Below are 16,644 nucleotides of genomic sequence, written 5' to 3' on the forward strand. Positions count from 1 at the left end.
TAAAATTCATCTATAATAAGTAGGATCTCTCACCTACAGCAAGCTTTTGCTGAATTTTAAATCCTTTAAATAAAGTAATAAATGTTTATATGCTGTTATATACCTCAGATCCAGTGTGTTTACAATGTATCAGGATAACTCAAATACCTGTTACTATGCTAATAAAGAGTTAATGTAGTAAAGGCACATATATGCCATGAGTAAATTTTGCCACTCCATTTGCATAGTCTGAGAGCAAAGAACAAAAAAACCTCTGTCCAGTTTGCAGTTGTATACAACAAAAAAATGTGCAGATTTTCAGTGAAGTGATTATCACTCAGAAGTATTTCAGAAACAGAAAGGAAAAAGTTTAATCCACTGAAAAGACTTCCGAGTGCACAGTTTATTTTTGAGAAGCTAATTTCTTCATTGTACGTGTCTATTTTCGATGCATTAAGAAGTTTTATCTCAGCTGATGACAGTAAAGATCATAGTTAAAACTGAAAAGAAAGAAAAAAAAATAAAAATCTTAAAAGAAAATTAAATTAAACTTTAGTCTGGAGTGCTAATCCAGGTCCAGACAGTATTTCAATAGATTTCCTCAGTTCAAATCCCCAACATATTTAATAAGAACTTTTGGGATTTGTTAAAAAGATACAGGCTACAACATGTAGGCAAGACTTCTTTCGAGCAACCGTCTTCATCACTGAGTTCTCCCAATTTCCTTTTATTTCTTTTTGTGGGCTTGAACCTCAATAAAATATTGCTTTGTGTTTAGATAGAGGGAGAAAAGTCCCCATGTCTATTGCAGGTAAAAACTGATAGAAGAATCTGACCCCAGACCCAACACCCATATATAGTGTTCTTAGACCTCACATTATCATCTCTTCAAATTTGGATGAAAACCACACAAATTATAGTTTCAATGGAAATACATTTGCAAACTCAAGTAGAAAGCAGCTTGTGCCTTTCTTTAATCGCTTCACAGTCTGTATGTTATTACTGCTATTGAAATTGATGGCAAGAATACAACACCAAGTCTCTGCACATGATTAACTTTTTATTCTTCCTGTAACTTGCTATAAACCTCAAATGAACTTGCAGGTTGGCAAGAGTTTGTTAACAGCTAGATGCCAAACTGTAAGAGACATTTTTTCCAAACAGCATCACCTTCCCTGGAAGTGTTTCCCTTTCCCTCTCCTCTCCATTTTTTCCTCCATCTCCTGATAGCTATTATAGTTGCTTGCATATTTCATTTGTATTTGGGATTTAAATCCTTCAAAAAGTCTTGATCCTAGACATAAAACACTCCATGAAGAGATTTTTCCTCCTTTCAGCTCCAGCCTTGCTTTTTTTTTTTCTTCTTTTTTCTTTTTTTCTGAGAAATGCTACAAAAAAGGACACCAATTATTCCAACTGGCCCAAAAACAAAGGGCCAGACTGGGCTCACACACCCATTTTCCATAGATCCCAGAAGAGGAATTGATATTGCAGAGTAACTATACATCTTCAGCCATTGCTTTCTTTAGCATATTTAGCAAGTGATACCAGATATTCAGTGCCTAAGGAATCAGCTTTGTTGTTGCATGGTCCTGCAGGAACCACTTCAGCTCTTAGGCTCAAAAGTCACACGTGTCAGCCAGAGCAGGATGCCTCTTCAGATTTTGTGAACATACTTAGTGGAAGATCCAAAGGTCATTGCTAAAGGCCTGATTTTGCAGAAATACCAAAACACTTAAAATACCTGCAAGGAATTGGCTTAGTGCAGGACTCAGAGATGAAAGCCTGACAAGATTTCCCACAAAATTTCTTTGGAAAAAGGAACAAGGTTTGGCCAAATCATGTTCTTTTTACATGCCTTCACTTGTTGAAAATTGTAGAATCACAGATTGATTTGGGTTGGAAGGGACTCAAAGATCATCTAATTCCAAGCCCCCAGCTGAGGACAGGGCCACCTTTCACTACTCCAGGTTGCTCAGAGCCCCATCCTGTCCAGGAAGACTTCCAGGGTTGGGGCATCCACAGTTTCTCTGGACAACCTGTGCCAGGGTCTCATCACGCCTCCTAATATCTAATCCAAACCTACTCTCTTTCAGTTTGAGGCCATTTCCCCTTGTCCTGTTACTCCAGGCCCTTGCAAATAGTCTCAGCCTTTTTTGTAGGCCCTTTCAGGTACTGGAAGGCTGCAATTAGGTCACCCAAAAAACTTCTCTTTTCCAAGCTGAATAAACCGAAATCTCTCAGCCATTCCTTATAGGACAGCTGCTCCATCCCTCTGATCATCTTAGCGGCCTCAGTCCAACAGGTCTCTGTCCTTCCTGTGCTGGGGACTCCAGGGCTGGATGCAGTAATCCAGGTGGGGGTCTCATTCCCATTACAGCCAGTAGGTGAAAAATGAATGCCCTTGCACGTCAGTGTTGTGGAATCTCAATTGCATACTGAAGCAGCTAGACATTTCAATTCTATGTTGATAAATTTGTTCCTTTGAAAATGTGGAACATATTTCAAAAATATCAATGTGATGCCTCAGTGAACATCCCTTTATTGAAAAGCCACAGTAATGATACAATTCTGGTCACAAACAAATGGCCTGACAAAGTCCAGATACAGACAGTCAAGGTCCTCTTCTGCCTTCACTATCACAAGACTGATTACAGTGAAAGTGCCTCCCCCATGCACCTTAGGGAGTAATTGGCCTTTAGTTTCCAACACCTTTAGGTCCATGTTGTTCAGATGATGGAAGCTTTCCTCTTCTGCTGCTATCAGCACCAATTTTTATCTATATAGCTCCTGTGAACATGGCATTTTCCTCCAAAGGGGGAAATCTCTATCTGCATTACTAGAAATGAGAAGAAAAAACCAAAAATATTGAATGACAAACTGACATGCTCAAAGCTATTGGCAGATAGAAATAATATTAAGCCTCAGACATCCAGTCCACCATGCTCTATCTATTCAATCTAACTTAAGAGCTGCTAGATATCTTGGAGATTGTACACTAATAAAACAGAAAGAAAGAAAAGAAAGCACTGTGAAAGATATAATAAATTATATAGTGTTGAAACAAAGATTGAAATGATTGGTAACATGGGAAAAGAGGAGTCTGGGCAGCTACACAAAAACAAATAGGTACCAGAAAGAGAAGAAACACCAACAGATAGCACCATCAAGGAGCAGTCAGGACTTAAATTTGTTTTGCAAAACCAATCTCATACAAGAGGAGATGTATCAAAATTTAGGTGAGGTGTGAGTGTCGGCTTGAATTTACAGGAACTAAAGACAGAAAATGTATTCAAGTTGTGTTGTTATACTTTTGTTTGGCATTCTGGAAGAAAACTTTGAATGGAAAGGCCGTGCGTTTACAGCTCTCTGTTTTCATTTTGCTCGTGGTTTTTTCTCTGAAGTTTTGCGTGTGCAAATAGCATAACCAGCTACTAAATCCAAGCCATAACTTCATTTTCTACTTTCCCTGGAGTCCAAAACCCAGGACTGGAATATTTTCCTCTGTGATGCTGTTCCGCAACCCTAGGCCAAAAAGCTGGCCAATACTTTTAACACCTCCTAAGACCCCCTGTTGTTTGACCAAAGGGCTTGGAAGGCATTTCTGACAGCTGGGGTTGAGCTTAGCACCCTGCAGAGATATCTGCTGGCATCCCACTCGCGCCATCCCAGCAGTGCCGGGGGCTGTGGCAAACGCTTCACTCCCAGGGAGTGGTGGCTGTGCCTTCTCTCTGCTGACCTTCAGGGCCAGCTGCAGAGCACAGCTGCCTGGGGCTGAAGTCCTATTGCTGTAACCATGGCCAGAGTGGGATGATTTTTCTCCCTGGTTTTTCAGCTCCTGTTCAAATCAGTGCGTTGTGAGCACCTTGGGCTCCTTTCTCCACACCAAAGAGCTACGAGAAACAGAAAACAGATGACTGGGTAAAATATTGGGATGGGATATTAATAATGTCATTTCCAGGCTTCTAAGGTTACAAAGACTTCAGCCCTACACAGTGTTTATTATGTAACTGCTCCCCATTACTTTATATATATACAAACTGGTAGAGAATAAACATTTACATAGGAATGAATAATTATGGTTACATGGAACATGTTGCATGTCAAGAAAAATAATATTGGCATTCCTGTTTGAAACATGACTTTTAAGTTTCAGAATATAAAATAATTGCCAATTTCATATATGTATATATGTGATGTATAAAACAACATTTGCTGGATAAAAGACAGAAATTCTACAGTTACAGTTTAATTCAGTTTTATGGTATAAGCAAAGAGTGTCTGCACAGGACACTGTGGAAAACATAACTTCAAATGCAGTAAATTGGATGTAAAATTAATAACTTTATCCATGATACTTATGAAAATATCACTGTTCATTGAATAAGACGAGAACAGGCTCAGAAATGTGTAGGAAATAAGTACTGCAATAAAAAATATGATGAAAAAACCTATATATCTTTCACATTTCTTCCTAATTTTCAGAACCATTCCACATCACAAAGATCTTTTAGGCTGTTTTGAATACCATGTATGCAAAAATTTATCTTCAATGATGTCTGAATTGTAGACATGCATTATGAGAGGAAAAGATTAGGACACAAAAATATTAATCAATATCCTAATTTATTTTGAACTGTTTCTGACATTTGAAATGATGAAAGCAAGCTTATTTCACATTTGCAAACTTGAACCAAATAGTTTGACTTGAGGAATTAGATTACAGTTGCCATTGATTTATAATTCTGAAAACCCCCCCATGACAACTGGTTCCCACAGAAAGTACAGATTTTGATTTTGAGGACCTCAGGAAAAAAAAAAAAGCCACTTGTACTTGTGCTTCCAGGCATCAGTTGTAGATGTATTATTTCTGTACACATTCTGTTCTTTGCTACCTGTTAAAAAGTAACACAGGTTTGTCCTTTAGCATGAAAATATTCCAGACATATCTTTAATGAACTTAGATGTTAATGAATAAATAAATAATAATAGCAATTACAAAAAGATAACTTGAAAAAAAAATGAATACCTGCTAAGGCTGGGCTGCTTGGGACTTTCATGGCAGAGTTCTTCAGCTATTAGCTGTTCTATCTCAAAATATGATCCTGCTGCAACCACAAAATTTAACACATTAATAAAAGCAACTGATCAATACAGCACTGCCAGCAGTTGGCCATCTGTAAAGTTCAACATTTAATCATAATTAAGTCAGGAAAAGCTGACAAATATAAGTGTAAGAAATCACAAAAACTAATGCAATAGAAGTAACCAAGCACCCTAAAATCATCAATCTGGCCAACTCTGACGCTGCTTTCATTTACTTCTAAATTAATCTGGAATAAAAATTAATCCTTAATGCATATGTTTTCCAATTATCAAATTAAGATTTGAGTTAAACCAATAAATACAGCAATGTTTTAATTATATTAAACCACATGAAACGCCCAATAAGGAAGAGTGTGTGTGCAGATAACTACTTGTGTGCCACACATTAAAAAAATTAATGTGATAAAATTAGTGGTGTGTATTCTTTCCCATGCAGTATTGTACTGCTATCACAGCAACCCCTGTTGGTCGGTAGATGGGTATAAGGGAAAAGGAGAATTTACAGCTTTGGATATGATTTCTTTTCCTAGGGCACCAGGTGCTTTAAATGCCACCAGAAGGATGCTCTTGGCAGTGCCATACTGTCCAACATGGCTTGGCATAGATTAGCTCAAAGCTTTTTGTCTTTGCAGACTTTGATTAAGGGCCAGTGCTAGAACTCCTATGGGCTTTTACTTGATCCAGTGTAGCATAGGGATTTTTTTCTTTTCTTCTTTTTTTTTTCTCATTACAGCTGCCAAAAATATGCCAGTTAAGATAATTACATTTCAATTTAAATTGGTAATTTAATGGAAAATTTTAAATCAGGATGTAGGGCAGAATTCTACTTCCAATCCTATCCCACAACACCTTTTGTCTGTTGCAGATTATTTAGGAGCCAAATATCCTATTTTTGGCTCTCAGTGACACCAGAGAGTTTAGAAGTCTCCACAGTTTTGCAGAATTGTCTCTTGAATGTCTTTTAAGCCTGTAAGGCTCACCTCAATTTAGTTCTACTCTTCACTGTTTCATTTACTACCCATCTTTATGAGTCACAATACATGCAAAAACCAAATTATTCATCAAGATATTTGCTCCCTTTCAAGAGGAGAAGTAGAAGAACCCAAGATATTCTGCCTGCCATGGCTCTGTTGCTTTCATTATTTGTTTCAGGGCTGACACAGAAGCCTGGCAGTCGCAACATGCTGTAAGGGGAATGATCTTCCTTTGTTTAGGGCGCCGTGTGTACTGTCATTTACATAATAAAATCCTCACACAAATAACAGATGGTGAAGAGGCACTCATGTTGCCACATGTTGGAAGCATGATGTAGTTCCTTGATGAAGTCGTTTCTTTTACTTTTGCCTACAGACGCCTACCAGCTATTAAAACTTGGGAGTTAGTCGGCTGGTCAGGGGTTTAAAGACAGGCAAAAATCTGTCTGCAGAATTTTCCCTGCTTCTAGGAGGAGCAAATGATATGCCCTGATAGAAATGTGCAATGCTTTGAAAATGGCTTCCACTACCATGAAAAATGAATAATAGTCTATATTTTCAACACTCATCAGGCTGAAATGTTTCACTATAGAAGACAGAAATGTCATTGTTCCAGAGGGTCTGAGCTATTTTTCTCTCTTTTTGGAATCCTTTTCTCAGCAGAAGCTAGGGACAGAAAGAGCTATGCTAATGCTGCATATTAGCAATATCAGTTCTTGGATGCATTACCATTAATTCTATGCACAAGTTAAGTGCTGGAAAACAAACGTCTGTCACTTGAAATAACAGCCACAGAGACTGTATACAGTGCAGTGAAATAAGATCACACCACATTCCCTAATTAGAGCTAATGGGTCTGGTTTTGATCCCATTTACACCGATTTTACAATCATGTAATGCATGCTATTGTCTTGAGGGGAGCTGCTCTGTAAAAAGAATCAGTGTCCAGGACAGCAGAGGGTATTTAAATGAGTAGTCATTTAGTTGCCTAAAAGCTGCTGTTTAGATGCTGTTTTCTACATTCCTTTCAGGATTGGACTGCTGCAGTTTCATTGCAGGGGTTGGGATGGTGAGACAAGGCTGTGGGAACTCCTGAAGACACCTTGTGAAGGCCAGATCTATGCGGGAAATGTGGCCCAGGACATGGGATTGGCCACAGCAAGTACAGTGGGATTCAATGAGCTCCTCAACACACCAGGCTGGCCCCTTCACCCTGTTTCCATTTGGAAAACCACATGGCCTGCAGCCCTAAATCAGCAACTCTGAAGCTGCTGTGCAAAGAAGAGGTGACACATACAGAACATTCACAGGCAAGAAACTCTGCTGTGGCAACCACCTGCTTCCATCCTACCCTCAGTATTTGTTACTGCAGCTCAAAAAGGTCTAGACTGTGCATTTCTGTCTGTGTCATGTCTGCTGCATTAAAACCTACAGACATGGTAATTCTGTATAACAGATCTGTTGATCTGGTAGTACTTCTTTCAGGCAGATACACAGATCTCCACTTTCTAAACAAATCTAAAAATTCCCAGACCAAAGCAAGCCCAAAAATTTAAGGTTTGCTTGAAAGACTACAGTATGATGACTTTGAGCTCTCATTCAGACTGTAAACCTGATGTGAATATTTTTTTTAATGTTTAGTTAGCTCTGATTATCTTATTTGAGTTTTCTGGGGTTTTTTGGTTGTTGGTGTTTGGGGATTTCATTTTGCTTTTGCCACAGGAACCTCTCTCTAAGGCAAGAATATTTTGAATTGGCAGTTTTTTAGTTAGCACAGCTTAAAGAAGAGTTGCAGGTCTGTTTATCCCATAGCATGGAGTCTTGATCTGCAGTCTTTAGAATCCAGGAAGTCTGTGGTTATTTTTCATGCGTTAATGCACTACTATTGACCAGTTAATTTGAAATCACTTGCATCTCATGTCATGACAAAAAAGCAAATGCAGCACATTGGGAGCTACAGATTTACAAGGTTACATAAAGATATAAGCAACAAAGGGCAGATGAAATTCCTTCATGAATTTTTGCATCAAGGTCAAATATCAAAGAAGTCCCTCTCTAGAAATGCTTTATGTGACGTTGATGATATTGCCAAGAACTTCCTACTCCTTTTGCAGTTTTCACCTCTGCAGGTTATATGCACAGAATATTACAGAATATCTACTCAGGTAATCCCACTGAACTGTCTTCAGTTAAGAAGACAGTGTCCCTTCTAATCTTTCTCTGACTTCTCTCCTTCACCACTCCCCAGAGCAAATAAAGACAGAAACCCGAGGATTGAGAAAGTGTGAAAAATGTCTTGTGGGTGATTAGGGAATTTGAAATAGTATTTTGATTAATTTCCTCAGGAGAATCTATATCTGACTGACAATAAAAATACATTTTTTTTCATTTCTGCTTGTTCTATAATTAGAGCTCCATAGATACAGCTATACATCATATATTTCAATTATTACAAGTAAAACTCTTAAGCATAATATTCTTGTGATGTTACTAATGGTGGTTGAACAAACAATACTGGGACTAGACTGTAGCTCTGTCATGTGGATGTGCTTCTCAAGTTATAGCTAACATGCATGTTAGAATTAAACCTCTACCAAATAAAATACTATGATTGAATAATTGAAAGTAAAACTGACCACCATTCCTGATTGACTAATTTGCATTTCTCAAGTTATAAATTATATAAATATCAACAATTTGTTCATAAAAAAATGTCAAGAAAATTAATAACATTCACAGAACTTAAAACTAGGGTATTAGAATTACAACCTGAATAGCTGAGAACTGAATTTGAGTGTCTTGTCTTAATATTGACATACAGCATTGACTATGAAATCAAATGTCTATGTACCTTATGTAAATAAGATCTCTCTCTCATGCACTGGAGCTAAGATACATAAAAGAATGATGAGTACAAGCAGAGAGCAAGCATATCATGTTATCTTGATGTTCACTGAGGATTGAAACAGAACTCAGGATTTAAAGAAAATCATTGCAGAAAGAAAGGTATTTAAAGCAATGGTAATGAGTCAATGCTAGACAAAAAGGGTCAGTTCTTTTGATAAACATTTTTACTTGAAAAGAAACTGGTTCAAGCAGTTCAACTGTTCACCAGTTCAAGCAGTTGACCAGTTTCAGCTGGTTCAGTTGAAAAATTTACCCCCACTCTCACTTTTATTATCCAGAAACAGGTTTAATTACACCTTTTTAATGATATGCTGTGTTTCAGTTCTAGACACATAAAAATAATAAAAATTTAAAAATTAAAACCAACAATAATAAAAACCCCAACAACAACAACAAAAAAATTAACCAAGAAACCCAACTCTCTTTTAAAATATTATTTGTTTCTATAGAAATTTCCATACTTGCCAGGCAAGTTTACAGTTGACATTAAAGCCTTCCTCCTCTGGAAGAAGGCATTCTCATGTGTGGCGTGACCATGGTTGTATCTGTCATGTTAACACTGCTGCAGACAAGTCCAAAACTCTGCACCGTGCTTCTATTGACCCTTTTTTCCATTTTTATTCTCCTTTTGAGATGCTTCTCTTACTGTTTCCCCCCCCTTTTTCCTATTCTTTTTCAGCTCCACAAACTTATTTTTCTACTTTAAGATTGATTTATTTTATACTTTCAAAAGAGGTCTTAAATTATTATTACCTCCTTTTAAGATTCCTAACTGATGCTGTCTCAGACAAATGCAAGCTCCTCATTTGTCTCAATTTTACTCATTTTTCTAATGTCTAGAATTGAAATTCAGTTTTGTTTATCCTCAAGGGATAGATGCTGTCAAGGACCCCTCAACTTCAGCAGGTCTATGACATCACAGTCTAATCAAAGTCCAATATTTTGTTCAAATCTATTTCTGCTTTTTCCTAGGTATTTACTGCAAATCCTAACCTCAGGCATCTCTCCTTACAAGCAATTATTTCTCCAAAACCTGTTTCTTAATAGCTGTAGTTCTAGGTAAGGATTTCCCTTGTCTAGAAGCCTATTTCCCGTGCAATGTAACATAGGATAAAACAATTTAAACTGTTACTTTATTGAAAACACAGCTGCACTGATATGTCTACTGGAATTTCTTTCCATTTGACACTGTCATATCTTTTGTACTTGTACATAGAGTGAAAAGTCTACACTGCCAGTAAAACATAAATCCAAGAATTCCATACTGGTTGCCTTTTTAGTTTCCTTTTTATTCTTCCACTTCTGTTGTCCAGAGAAATCAGAAACAGTTCTAAATCATCCTTTTTCACTCTTCTCAAAATTCTTATTCTGGAATAGCTGCAGCAACTCTGTATAAGCAGAGAGTAGTGTCAGTTCAGAATAAATCATGGCAATTTCCATGTTTATGCATAAAACTTATTGTAAGCTACTTACAGAGAGAATGCAAGTGGTGTCAGAGTATAATAACCTAATGCTGGTTCTTTTTTACTTTTTTTTGGAAGGGGCAGGGTGTCTGACAGTATTTGGAAATATCAAAGGAAAAAAATCTGATTTTTTTTTAAACCTATAAACAGTTCATTTACCTGGTGGAAGCTTGTTGATTTCTACTGCTGCTCTTTTTGAAGCAGCTCATAAGCAGCTCTTCAGCTTTTCCCTTTAGTTATTGAAGGCTCCAGAGACACACAGGACAATAGGGGGGAAGTGCAAGAGCTCTAGAAACCAAGCTGTTCCAAATATAGCTCCTTTTAGCTTTGCTATTATCCATCAGCACTTATGTCTCAGTAACAGCCATATCCTAACAAAATAAAGTGATCTTCATGCTAACAAAACAGGGAGCCTATCGTAGTACCTAAAGACCACAATAAAATTGAAGACACTCCAACTTTTCCCTTTTTCAGGTTTAAATGTATTTGATAGATCACACATTCATCTCAGACCTTCAGAAACCAGGGTCATAGCCTGAAGACCATCACATCTACTTTATTGCCTGCTCTTTCTGCTAAATACTTTTTTGTCTCCAAGTGCTAAGCAATAATTTCCTCTATCAAATAATTTACAAATCCTTTTTATACCAGAAATTTACTATCTCTAATTGAAACTGTAAATCTACACATGCAGTTTTCTGGGTCATACCCTTGATTATTCACAAGATGACAGGGTCCTTGTCCTTTCCCAATCCCTTTGAAGAAGGAATTGGTCTTCTTTCATAAAACAAAACCCCAGCTGAATAACAGGAAACAAGGCATACACAGACATCCTAAAAACAAAAAATTAATTCCAAGATATGTGTTTGTATTTAGATTTCCTCTTAACTAATTCACATTCACCTGTTTTATTGATCTCAAGTCTCAAATGAAGCAGCAGAATTTGACTGTGACCATTTTCCTTGCTATCTCAATTTACTCTAACATTTTACCCTGAATGAGTAACTTTACTGAATATGGAGGTATTATTCTTCTAATTTTAAATACAGATAATTACTAAAATCCACTAATTCCTACCCATATTTTAATAATTCTGGACCACCAGGTTGTCAGTAAACCAGGTCACACAGCTTTCATTACTTATAGCAATACAACCTGATCATTGCCTGCCTCCAATCCTTTGGCAGTTTTCTTTTTTTTTTTTTCCTGTAGCACTTTTTTGCAGCATTGAATCAGTTAATATGTGAGAATACATTACCATTGAATATTAGCACATCATTACTGGCAGAAGGTAAATACTTTCCAAGGAATTTTGGAAACATAGGTCTCTGCAGACACCAGCTGCATAAATTCCCAGGCTCATAACCTCCCTCCTTTGAATCAGAAAGATGTACTACCCAGTGTGCAAAGCATTAAAAGTAGTACTAAAAGAAGAGACAAGTAGGATCACAGGCAGAAGATAGTTACAATATAATTGTGACTTGTAAAACTAAAATAATCCAACTTTTAGACATATATGTATCCAACAATTTCACCTGTGGAGGGGAAAAAACCAACAACAAAAGAATCTCAATTTGAGGTCTGCATATTTATGTACACAAACGCTTATATTCTGGTTTAAACATTTCCTTATCCATAGGCACATAAAGTCCCTGCAGAGTTAAGCCTCCATCAACAAGGCTGATGTGTTCAAATTTCCTTTGTAATGTGCACACAGAAGCACCTTGATCCTGATGTTCAGTGCACATACCTCAACAACTTTCACAGTTTCTCCTAATCTTTCCTGTTCAGCTCTGTCTAAAGTACAGAAACATCAAGAAAGAAGCAAAAGAAAAAAGATGTCTGCCTGACCACTGCTGAAGGCATTCTCCCAGGAGACCAGCATCTAGTCCTGCTTTAGTGAGTGCATGCAAAGGAACAGCTTCAAAGTGGAGATTAAATAGTTACTGCTGGCAAACACTGCTGCCCTCTCACAGGGGATAAAAATGGATCCAGGGAAGAAAGTGCTTAAATCTGGATCCTTCCTTCTCTACCTGTTGGGTAGTCTCTAAGCTGAATCCGAATTTTGGTCAGGAAGAGACTACTTGTATCTTCTCTCCACACACAGTCAAAAAAGTCTGGCTGAAATAGGAACTGAAGACAATGGTAGCTGAATCCACACATATCACAAGAAACTTTAACACTTAGCAGACTCCTGGCATTGTCACTCCAAATCTAAAGTGTTGACCAGAGGAGATTTATGGCTCTGTTCCTCTGTGATTTTTGGCAAGCAGTCTAGAAATTTTATTGTACAGCAGAGAATTAAACCTTGACATGCAATATTCTGGCCTTGCCAGTTAACTATGCCCGTCTGAATATTAAAGAGTTACATGCTACTGAAATGTAACTCACTCCTACTCCCTGTTTGAAAGCAAACACCAACTTGGTATGGTGAAAATAAGGTGCCTAATATTGGCTTGTATCTCACATGCAGGTCTGTGGCAGTCCTAAGTCAGAGTAGACCTGTTTAAAATGTATTTGCTTCAATGGTAGTAACGTGAGCATATCCTGATCATGAACCTACTTGGGCTGATTGAGATACTGGGATGCTCACAGTGGAGGTTTCATGGGACTGCAGCAACTTATTCATATGGAGAGCCCATATTTCCAACTAAAAAATATCTCCCCCTTGTCCTTTGAAAGAAACAAAGCATATAAGTATTAATAAAAAAAGTTTTAATTGGATCTTCGTACACTCCTTATTCAGGTGGCTGCTTTTCAGATATTTATGCTAGCATCTCTCCTGACCTACATAAATAATCACAAATTTGAAGAGGGTGATTGATCCTTCATCCGTGTCCCACACCTCTAGTCCTGACTGAAGACTCAAAATACTCAAGGGTTTGCATGAAAGTTTTAAAAAGGTAAGTCCTAAGGAGTACAAGAGATGATGTGGGCTTATTTTATCTGAGCCTCTTGTAGGGGTTTGGCTGCTTGGGCAGATTTGAATCAGCCTGAGGGATACAGCCCATTCCAATGCTGCTAACACCACTTCCATGTGTCCACCCACCCCATCACCATCCTCTGAGACCATGGGCTGGGTCAGGGACTCACACTACTTAGCCATGCCAGCTTTTTGCTTCCATTGATCTCCTTCCACCAGCTGAATTCGGGTTTACACATCTTACACAACACATTGGGCTAATCTTGCTGCCACTATGAAGAAATGACTGAAACGGGTATTGGACTCTTTGTAAATACCTAGAAAATACTTAACTGATAATACCAGCTGAGTACAAATATAACCCCAAAAATTTTGCATATGATGGCAGAAAGAAAAACAATTCTGCATTCTCTCTCCAGGAGCTCTCTAATCCTCAAGAAAAGTAAGTGCATTTACAAAAAAATTGACAGAACTTTGCCCCACTATGCCATAGAGAGATATGACTTATCAAATAAGATATGACTTATCAAATGAAGCACCAGTCTGACCCTGGTTCAATTTCCAGCTGTGTTAGGGCTCTAACACACAATCTTAGTTAAATTGTGTCTGTGCATTGGTTTTCTCCACCTTGAAATGGATTTTATTTTTCCTTGGTTTTATCCTGTGAAGCACTAAATTCTACAGACATGAGAGGAAGGTATTACTATGTTCCACAAGTTTATCTTGACAATTTGAAAATGTATCCTTCCATGCCAGTGGCACTGCTCTTTGGTTGTTTATCATGTACTTTTCCATCATCCAACAACAGATGTCCTTTCTGGATAGTCTTCAAGATTGTTTTACAGAGCACTTGAGAGTATTTTGTTTTAATTTTATTTCTTTTGTTGTTTATTTTCTTTAAACATTTTAACCTCAGGGATTTGGCTAAGCCGTGACTATCAAAAAATTATACAGCAATATGTAGTCTCTGTTTTCATTTAAGCTAGCTTTCACAAAAGTAAATCTCAAAGGATTGAACATACCTTCTCCACTTTTCTGATTCTTTCTCCATGAATACTGCTTTCTGTCTCGGCAACATCTCTTCCCTTTGTAGTATTATTATTAAAGCCAAATGTTGCTTGAAATATGGAATACATTTGCCTTCCTCCTAGAATTGAGCACATAGTGATTTCCTTACTTTCCTGTTTGTCCAAATTCTGTCATCAGGTTTACATAAACAAGTCAGGTAGTCTTTCTTGAGACCAAGGAGATGACAGGAAGAAAGCAGACCAGAATGAAGTTGCAGGAAATAGGGCCTTTTGGAAAAAAAAAAAACAGTGCATTTCTCTATTCCAGTCTCCATTTCAGAGAGGCCCAAACTGCTAAAATAAACTTAATCTATCAAAAGTGTAGTTAATCCAGGTCACAACCTTGTTTTCATTCCCACCCTCAGTCCTTTACTGTTCTTAAAGCCACAGCATTTCAAAAATTATGTTTTTTTGCATCTTAAATTTGATCCAGAATTTAGAAGGCTCTGGAAGAATTGAAGCCAACCACAACTTGCAAAGAAAAAAATTCCTGTGATCAACTGTAACAAAAATATACAAAAGGATTGCAAAATTGATTTAAAATAAGCCATAAACATTTAAAACTGTGCTGGAGTTGCAACTATGCAGCTCCCATTCCATTTTATAGAGGCTGTATATTTGTGTTGCATAAGCTGCTCTGAAGAACCTCAGTCTGCGTGCTTAATGGCAATATCATAACTTCAAATTTATTGCTCCATTTAACTTCACTCTGGCCATTAACTGATTCCCTAGTTCTACAAATTCAGATCAGCTTCAAATACCAATTTTAACAAATAAATGAAATCCTGTTCAGGAAACAATACCTTTATTTTCCTTGAATATGAAGCATAGATCCAGAAAGGGTGTTAAAATCAGATGCACTTGACATACTTGGTTTATAAGCAGTTTTTGTTCAGTTAAGAACAGGGTAAGTGTCAGCCTGGGAATATTTAGGTAAACCCAAGAAGGAACACTGGCAAGGCAAAAAAAGAAATCTAACCTGTTCCTAGTCATCACAATTAGTTCTGACCCACAGACTCACCTAAAAAAAACCTTTAAGAAGTTCTAATATAATTATTTACAATTCTCCCTTCATTAAACTGGCATTTACTGAATGTGTATCCATTGAGAAAGAAAATTACACTCCCAAACCCCCAAATTTTACATGTGCACATGGAGGCCAATTGCTTTGCTCTCTGAACCTCAGTTATTGTATTGAATTAACAATTATTTCTAAATTGCTTTTTGAGGGATAAATTTCAGATACTCTCCCCCTTTCTTTCATTATTTTGCCTGATGGTTTACATGGCCATACAAACTAACTAAAATAAAAATAAGACAAGCTTTCCAGGAGGACCAAGCCAAATTTTTTTTTCTCTGTGTAATCTTTGCAACTGATCAAGAACTTCTGTGAGTCTTTCACAAATTGACTGGTGGTTTCTCCCAGCCCTGCAGAAACAAGTGATCCATTACCATGGGATCATCACTTTGCAGAACAGTTAAAAACAACCCACAACGCCCCCACAAATAGCAAGTCATACCACCTAACAAAAAACACCTAGTTAGATCTTGGCTGAGCGTTGCTTATGGAAGTGAGGAAAAAGTAGGTGGCACAACGTGTTATGAGACAATTCTGCACAAAACCTCCAATGTACACGGACAGATTTGTCTTTTCAAAGGCTCAAAGGCTTACATATGGCTACAGTCATTAGTTAGTATTTATACCTTGTACAATAATAAATGGAAATTTTATTGGTGACCACAATATGATTTAACTCCTAGGATGCTGGCAGATTCAAAATATGTTCAATACAATGCAAAGCATCCATAGGAGATCTTTAATGAAATTAATTTCCAGGACTTGTGGGCTGGTATAAGCACTACTTACTAACTTCAAAAAGGATATCTCTAGGAAAGGCCTTACAAAAGTCACAAAATTAGTTAGCTGTTAGCTGTTATGATCTAAGTACCTATTTCCTTAAATAATTGATAACTTGTACTACCAATTATGCAGGAGAGATGATTTTCACTGCAATTTCAATGATCAAAATAGATTTTACCAACATAATTACACTGGTTTGTCTTAATTGAATTTCTTCGTAAGGAAGAAGCAGAATAAAATCCCCACAGAATGTAATAGGATAGAGTTCACATGCATGTTTATTTTCTGATGGATTGAATTAATAACTAGCATGTGCAAAGGGTGTTTAAATCTTCACATAAAGTGCAAGCTTCCATAACTATGA

The 16,644-nt window shown here is 37.3% G+C and overlaps 1 long non-coding RNA gene across 1 annotated transcript; it reads right to left on the reverse strand.

The window, feature by feature from the left end:
• Positions 1–4,633: 4,633 nt before the first annotated feature.
• LOC135294940 (uncharacterized) lies at positions 4,634–14,499 on the reverse strand. Its single transcript, XR_010356921.1, has 3 exons — positions 14,375–14,499; positions 5,009–5,087; positions 4,634–4,874 (listed from the first exon to the last, which is right to left on the reverse strand). It is a non-coding gene; the product is annotated as an uncharacterized LOC135294940 (long non-coding RNA).
• Between the last annotated feature and the right edge of the window lie 2,145 nt (positions 14,500–16,644).

This window comes from Passer domesticus, chromosome 2 (assembly GCF_036417665.1).
Source record: "Passer domesticus isolate bPasDom1 chromosome 2, bPasDom1.hap1, whole genome shotgun sequence".
Lineage (NCBI taxonomy): Eukaryota > Metazoa > Chordata > Aves > Passeriformes > Passeridae > Passer > Passer domesticus.